This window comes from Falco cherrug, chromosome 2 (assembly GCF_023634085.1).
Source record: "Falco cherrug isolate bFalChe1 chromosome 2, bFalChe1.pri, whole genome shotgun sequence".
In the NCBI taxonomy this organism is placed as follows: Eukaryota; Metazoa; Chordata; class Aves; order Falconiformes; family Falconidae; genus Falco; species Falco cherrug.
Window position 1 is genome coordinate 27,945,548 of NC_073698.1, and position 8,415 is coordinate 27,953,962.

The 8,415-nt window shown below is 48.1% G+C and overlaps 1 protein-coding gene across 1 annotated transcript in view; it reads right to left on the reverse strand.

Annotated features, from left to right (window-relative positions):
• TRPC4 (transient receptor potential cation channel subfamily C member 4) overlaps positions 1–7,179 on the reverse strand; it is a 162,107-nt gene extending 154,928 nt beyond the window's left edge. The window contains exon 1 of the mRNA XM_014286041.3: positions 6,682–7,179. The gene's annotated coding sequence lies outside the window, so the exon portion shown is untranslated. The remainder of the gene's footprint in view (positions 1–6,681) is intronic.
• Between the last annotated feature and the right edge of the window lie 1,236 nt (positions 7,180–8,415).

Here is an 8,415-nt window from a genome sequence, read left to right on the forward strand (position 1 = left end):
CGAGATGAATTCAAAGACAAGCAATTACTGCCTGTTGAATGACGGGTTTGTAGCTAAGAGGCTTAGGGCAAACTAGACAACTGTTTGGCAGGCAACTTGGTTTTGGTTTTATTCATGGCCAGAATTCCTTCTGCAGGGTATCTGCTAGGCGGTTAAATAAAGCCACCACAGGGAAAGCATGCGTTTTTTAAATTGACAGTGTTGCAGGTACAAGTGTACTAAAGAACACACCAAATGTGAAAATCAAACTCACCAAGTAGCATGAACAAGTTCAAGGGACTGACAGCAGTACTAATCGCTTTAAGTGATTACCAGCAAAAATTAAAGGGAAGCATCTCTCCCAAACTAAAACAAAATGTTGCCAGTATGAGCGAAACACAAATGGGATATTTTAGTTATTTTCCAGTGGAAGATAGGCAGTTTGTATGTAGCAGTCAACGCTGAAGCATAGCGAAAGGATTTATTTTGAAGTGTTTTGGTAATAATGAACATTTCCACAGGAACAGAGATTAAAACCACTCCGTCATCACTGAAAGATGATTTCTGTTGTAATTAGGTATTCAGTAGGCTAACGTACACTGTGGAGATGTCAATGTTGAGAGCATCGGAAGAGAATCTGTGCCTCCTTTCCCTGGCTCCACAGATGCAGCATGTTCTCTCCAGAAGAGACACCTTGCACTCGCAGGAGGCAGGATGAGAGTGCCCAGGACAGTGCGTTCTTCTTTTACAAGGGTCCAGCTGACACTCCCATTCCCATTGCCACAGCTACAAGCCGTATTTCAGCTACCCAATCCAATCACAAATTCCTAAAAATTCTGAAAGCAGACAACAGGATATTTGAATTACGTTGTAGTCATCTAGTTATTGTTACGAAGTGACATCATCGTCTGCATCAGTACCATGAAGGTCTATAGGACCCTGAGAGACCCTAGAAGAAAACAGACATCTCTATTCTGTCCCCTCTGAATATGTTTTTTTAATTATTTTTTTGATACCAGTAAGGTGAGATTCACCTTGCCTTACTTTACCTGTGTGAAATCCAACAATCATCAACAAGAAATACCCGATTCCCCCCACTCTCTGTCAGGTGTATGAATCAGATGGATTAATTTGTCCACTGGAGGTTTCCGTTTCTCTCCAGTGACTATACAAGGAACATCTATGGTTGGTTTATGACTGGCAATCAGATTTGTGGTGGCTACATGAAAAAACCCTGAGCTTTGGTACAAAAATCCCTTTTTATAGCTTTTCAAGATTTGTCAGCAATCATGGTTTTGATATAAATTACTATATAAAAATGTACTGGGGTTAATTTTAAATCAGAGACAATACGACCCTGTGTCTTCTCTGATAAACCTACTGTTCATTCCTCTACTCAAAAAGTAAATTGACCTGTTCTACTTTTTAGAATGGAAATGATAGTAGCAATCAATGCATGAAATAAATTTTTTATTGGCAAATACAAACTAAATTTAAAATATATCAATTCTTAGAATCAAAACCCATATAAATACAGAGGACAATGGAATTTTCATTGGGAGCAAATTTGTTGCTCCCTCTTAGTCCAGTACTCTCAAGTCTGATACCAAACTGCTAATCTGCTAAACTATTAGAGATTTTATCTTCAAAATAGAATCCTTTAGTATTCTTCCCCTGATTTAGGGTAACACAGAAGGAACACAGGCAAAACCGTGTCCATTCATCTAATGGACACAGGACTGCATTGATTTTCCTAGGACTGCTGTCCTCCTCTGATGTGAATGGGTACTTTGGTTAAATGATGGTTAAAATGAGAAATTTGAATTCTCAGTCGATCCTATACGGAGCCTCCTGCAGGAAGGTCTTTACCCACAGAATGCCTCTATCTCTCTCACAAGGAGCAGCAAAGCTCTCGGGTCAGGCCAACTTGTCACCACACATTTTGGGGCAGATAAGACAGTTGTACTAATGCTCCTCCCTCTCATTCTCTATGACCTAGTTTAATAATCACCCCTGCTGCTTGGCCTTCACTGAGAAAAATGTCATCTCTTTAGCAGCTGCTGCCTCTCGCTGACTGGCATGAGAACCAGACACCTGAGCTGAAAAGTGACAAATGTTTTAGGTAATTGACAGTTTGCAAAAGACTATATATATTTTGAAGAATCTTGTGTGAGGAAACTGGATTGCAGAGGTGGCAGCTGGCATACTCCCAGAAGTGTGCATTCAAGGGGCAGTTGTGAGTTCATGCCATTTACGGAGCGTTTTAAAGTTAGCACAGCAGCTTGGAGCATGTGCATGTGTATGCATGTTTTGATTTGGTTTTTTGGTTTGGGGTTTTTTTTTGTTTTGTTTTTGGGTGTTGGTTTTTTTAATATGCATTTTAGTCTGATTATAGCAACCATTTGTCCTGGATCTACTGACCTCTGTGCTTATTTAACCTTTATGCTGTACAGCCTGATCTGCACAAGCTAGGTTAGCTGAATCCAAGCTAAGAAGGAAGGTTCCTTGTCTTGGGTCTTACTGCACAGTTAGCAAAGAGAGACAGGCATCTCTGGAGGATGCTTGCTCTGCTATAAAGGAGATGACAAAATACAGAGGATGGCTCACTTTCTGCATCTGCCTTTCTCTTTCCGGGAAAGGAAGAGAGACACTACATACAGGTTCACCTCAATAGCTGACGAACAGGTATTTCATGTCAGTTCAGGGTATCAGGCATAGCTACAAAAGGCTTGTCTGTATGCTACAAGACCTGCAGGAGACCAGCATCCATCTAGAGTGGCAGTTGCAAGTCAACTGAACTGTGCTTCACATGACTAGCTGCCACCAGGACATGAGGACCCTGGTATCTATTTTTCAAGTCTTTTCTTAGATGTGAATGCAGGTAGCATAAACTTTACAATTCTCTGAGCCAAGGAAGGCTGTATTTTTAGTCCTTAAAACTGATAAAAGTAATCACTTAATAATAATAAAAATAATAATTTGTGTGTCATGGAAAACCAGCATGTGTTGACCTAGGACTGGAAGACCTTAGGGGCACCACCACAAGACCTGGCTGCTCAATGACTGTCCACGCACCAGTGGTGGCATGGGGGCCTTTGCCTCTTGGGGAAAGGTTGCTTGCTCCTCAGAAGTTGTCAGTTATATGTGGAAAGTATCTCCAGAATAATCCCACAACCTCTGTCTCAGGAAAGCCCAGTGAAAAATCTTTCTCTAGCCACTGTTCCTGTCTCTACCCATTGCATAATATAACAGGTAATGCTATTGTCATAGCATTCAGATGGTTCACCTGACATGCACAGGTATGTGAGAAGCTTTTCTGATGAGTGTATTAGCAGAGGCTCAGCAACCAAGCAATTGCAGAAGCTCTCATAGACTTCAGAGGTTAGGTTTGTTCGGGTTCATACTCTTAGACATATGTAAAATTCACTCAAATTTAAGGAAGTTTTCCTGTCCCACTTCAGCCCACAGTCTCTGAAAAACAGCTTAGCTGTAAAAAAAAAAAAAAAAGTAATTTTTACCCAAGGTTCCTTTCAGTTTTTGTTTCACACCAGTCACTTTCTAAATTATAAGTGGTTGTAAAACAGTGGAAGAAGTACTTTGAGAATTTAAACCAAAACAGAAGTTTGAAGGGAGCAAAAACCCAAACCTAGCCATAACTCTAAGAAAAACCTGTTACAACAAATAATTTTCATTTATTTGTTGCTTTTGCCTGTGTGGCACACCAAAAAACCCTTTTAATGTCTTTAAAAACTTCACTGTGCAAAAGAATTGTGTCTTATTTCCAGGTGTTCCTCTTCTAGCAGTTTCAAATTCTAGTTGACTGAAAGCTAATGCACCTATGAAGGATTTCTGCATGGATATCTGTTACAAAAAGATTTAATTTGCTCAGCCTTCCTCTGTGTTCACTATTTAAAACTGTATTAATTAATATGTATTTAATCAGGTGAATTTGTTTTGCAGGAGCAAACCACAGTGGACATGAGGATCCTGGCACCGTTGTTGCTAGTGTTATACTAATGCTATATACTACACTACTTAAAAGTAGTGTCAGTGTAGTAAAGTAAGGGCAAGTCTGTCTCATCATCCTCAATGGATTCAGGGCTTCTAAAACAGATGGTTTCTGGGATTTTTTTTGTTGTCACAAAACATGGTGATGGAAAATTGATTTATACGCAAAGTTTTATCTTCAACCTGTTTTCAGTAATTTTAAATATTATATTTGATAAAGCAACCAGAATATAATCCAACACAACTGAAATCTGAACAGAAAAGGTAACAGTAAATTTGACACTCATAGAAACCATTAAGTGTCTGAATAGAACAATGCTTCCTCTATTCTTGTCTGCTTTTTCTTGAAACAGGTTATAAAAAAAGTCTTTTCTTCCAGCTTCTTGCTGCCTTTCCACAAGACAAGCCATGGTGCTTTAGTCATCATTCTCAAAAGGAATTCAGTCCCTTTTAGCACTGATTACCAGAATCACTAGAGGCAGGCAGAGATGCTGCACAGGATTTTCCCTGTTGGTTTTACCACCTCACTCCAATGAATCATGTCCCAGAAAACACTGACAGATTCAATAGTGCAGTGGCATGGAGACGGGTCTCAGGTGTTGGGAAGAGCAGTCATGCTCATTTTTACTTGTCATTTAAGTGAGGCAATATACACACACACACACACAAAAAGGTGAAAGCTAACCCCTTAAGTGTTTTCTCTACATGTGTCCCCTGATACATACTTGGCGGGCTTTCCAACGTGGAATAATGGAAATCCACTTTCACCAAGAGTGGAGCCACATTGCTCAGGACCCAGCATTTTCAGCAGGCACATTCAAAATCATACCAGATCTATAGTGACCTCAATCGACTTAAATTCCAACTAGCAGTATTTGGCTCTAAATAAGATGAGATAAAAAGAAATGGAATTTCTTTCTGGAGCTATTTTAAGGGCCATGACTACTATATATAGAGCCAGAATAAGTGGCTGAAGTTGAATTTAAAAGACAGACGTATTTTTGTTTTGCTGTTTCCAAATACAGTCTCATCTGTTCCTAAGTCTGAACAACAGAAGAAAAAGAAAAATTATATTAAAGAACCTGATCCTTCTGCAAGCAAAACCAATGTTTTCCAGTATAGAAGGCAACACCCAAGGAAAGCTAAACTGTGCATGAGAGTTTCAGATCTTTTTTATATTACAGTACAAAGCCTATTTTGGAGTCTTGCCTGAAAAAGGGGTGTAAACTCAGGTCTTCTGTAAGTCCAGAATTTCTGCTATTCTAAGACAGTTCTGAAGCAGTCTTACTGAGGTGTCTGGCTTCGCTGACTGTACAGAAAACTCTTGCTTATGAGAATGAGGTTAAACGATCAGAAAAAAAACTGTATGTTTGCGTAGATAACCTTACAAAGGTATCCAGGCCTCGGCTTTGGAGAAAGTAATGTAAACACTGAAACATGCTATGTCACTGCAGTACAATTAAATTTGAAATTTCAAGTAGACTGGATTTAAAGGTGCTGCAATACTGGCATTTAATTCAGTGTGTAGGACTTAGAATAAACTATTTCCTGTTCTGTCTGTACTGTAGGAAAACACAATTCTTACAAAAAGAAGTATTTCTTTCTTGGACAAAACTGAGGTGCAATCTCAGTTTTATTATTTTTCATTCATTTTTTGGAGTAGTAACCATTCTCTGGAAGAAAAAGACAGACTGGAAAGCGGGTTTAGTTTCTTCCACCTCAAAGGTGTTTTAGCATTGCAACATCCATCTCACGAGGCACGCTTTGAGAAATCTAAATTTTGGTTGCCATGCTAACAGGAACGGAGTCCAGTGAAACAAAAGTGCATGAACGACATTTTCTTGTAAAAACAGGGAAATACTAGATGAAGGAGGCTGCAGGTTTTACCAGCTGCAGTGCATCCCACAGCAGTGCCCCTCCGCAGAGCGCAATTTTCTGTCCGCATTCGAGACCCCGGAGCATCAGCTGCTTTTCCAACAGGACCGGGCGGCTGGTGCCCGCCCGCCGCCGGGCTGCTGCCAGCGTGAACCCGAGGGGGGACGAGCCCCACCGGGCACCACACGCACCCAGCAGCCGTCCCACGGCCCGCTCCGCCGCGCTCCCTGCCCACCTGCCCGCCGCTCCGCCGGCTCCCCTCGGGGGCTCCCGGCAGGACCTGAACCTTCCCAGGGGGTCCCTGCGGACCGCACCGCCGGGGAGCCGGGTCCCTCTCCAGGGGGACAGCGGGGACGCGCCAGCTGCGCCCCGGCTCCCCGCCAGCACCCAGCGGCGCGGGTCCCTCAGCCCACCCAAGTGCGTGGGGCCGCGCTGCCCCCCACCCGCGTCCGCCCTCGCTGCTGCCCGGCGCGGGGGGCGGCCGCGGAGCGCCCCACCGTGTCGCCGTGCCCGGCCGGCTGCTGCCCTGCAGGTGTCACGCTGCGCCCAGCCACCGAGGGATGCCGCGTCCCACGGCAGCGGCTGCGAGCGAACAGCACACGCTTACTACGCGCAAGAGAAAAGAAGGGATCGCAATGCTCCTCCGGACTGTGACCGAAGAGGTGCACAATGTGGCTTTACGCTTGCGTCGGCGCAAAAGTTACCCCAGACCGCCCTAGGGACTTTTTTTTTTTTTTTTTTTTTTTTTTTTTTGGTAGAGGGGCAAGAAGGGAGTCAAAGATTCAGAAAGAGAATATATCAAAGTTGGTGACAACTTACTTGGTTTAGGTGCATGCGTTGACTGCCGGCATCTTCCTCCAACAGTTTTAGAGGTTACATTTCCCCTTGGAATAAGTACCCTTTTGTAAATGAAATCCCGTTAAAAGGTGTTTGTTTTATTTCACTGGCTCTCATCCATCTCAGCCACTTTTCCCCATTTTTATTTTCTTCATGTTTGCCACACATGCAGGCACTCTCGGATACACGCCCACGAGTTAGCGGGTGTCCATCACCTCCAGCTGCGGGGATCGCGCCTGCAGCCGGGCTCCGGTGCAACAGATGACAGGCAGGTCCTTCCCCGGCTGCTTAGTGCGGCACCTCCTTATTCCCTCGGGGAGCCTCATGCCGGCTGTAAAAAGTAACAGCTCCTTCCGATGCGACGGTTCCCACCGAAGCGCAGGCTGCGCAGCATGGGGAGGGAGGAAAGACACGGAAATAAAGGCAAAAAGAGCGCAGAGGGGCAAGCGCTGGGGTTTCCCGTCCTCGCCGATGCTCTCCCTCCCCGGCCGGCGGCGAGCTCTGCCTCGGCGGGCCCCCTCCCGCCGCCCCCGCCGCGCTGCCCCCGCCGGCCCCCCGCGGCCGCGCCGCTCTCCTCGCCCGGCGCCCCCCGCGGCCGCGCCCGCACCGCCGCTGCCCGCCTGCGCCCCCCCGCGGCCGCGCCGCGCACCGCGGCTCCGCGCCGGGCTCCGCCGGGCTCCGCGCACCGCCCTGCCTCTGCGCGGATGCTCCGCGGCCGGGTGCGCACCCAGGTGTGTCCCCCGGGCAGAGACGCGGGGGAAGGCGCAGGCGGGCGCGCACCTGGAGCGGGAGCCCGGCTGTAGGTGAGCCGAGACCACGCACCGCGCGGGATCGCTCGCAGGCGAACGCACCGGCGAGCGGCGGCCCGCGCCGCAGAAAGTTTGCCGTTACGTCTCTCTGCAGCCGGGAAAGACCTAAGCCGCTACCTGCAGTCGCAGCGGGGTACTGTGCGTGCCCCTGCCCGGAGGCCGCTCCCGGTGCGCCTCGAGCGCGGGGCGGCTGGGCGGTCCCGGTACCGGCCGCGCTGCACCTTCCTGAGGCGCCGCGAAGCCTCCGGCCGCGCCGCCCAGCGGGGGCTCGGGCCAGGCTGCGCCCGGGTACGCCCTGCCGTGCGCCGGCCGCCCTGCAGCGTCCGTGCCCTGCGCTGCCCCAGCCTGGCCCGCTGCAGCCAGGGCAGGCCGGCCTGGGCGCTAACGGGGTGCGGGGCCGAGCCGAGCCAGGATGCGTAGTAGAGGATCGGGCGGAATAAGGCTAGACAGCGTTTCCTCCCTTTGCTCTTTCTTTCCCTAAAAATCTGGGAATTTACATGCACGAGCTTAGAAATGGTAGGAAAAAGACGCAACGTGCGGAGACAAAGATGCACGACAAGATAGTCCGGTCTTTTTTTTTTTTTCTTTTTTTAGAAGCGTTTGGACTCGGCTCCGCGTTGTGCTCTGGACACGGTGCAGACACGGAGCTTGGGGGGGAACCTGCCATCGTACGCGAAGCCTGCGGTGGCCCGGCTGCGCGGCGGGCGCTGCCCCCAGCCCGGGCGAGACCCCCTGCCACCCCCGGCCCCGCCGCGGGGCTGACTGCCGCCCGACACCGCTGCGCGCCGGCCGGGCTCGTCCGGTGGGTGAACAGCGCCCAAGTCCGGGTTCCCGCGGGGACGGGGGTTGAAATTAGCCCGGGGCAGCGCAGGGCAGGAGCCGCCAGCGCGGCCGAGCCCCGGCGGGG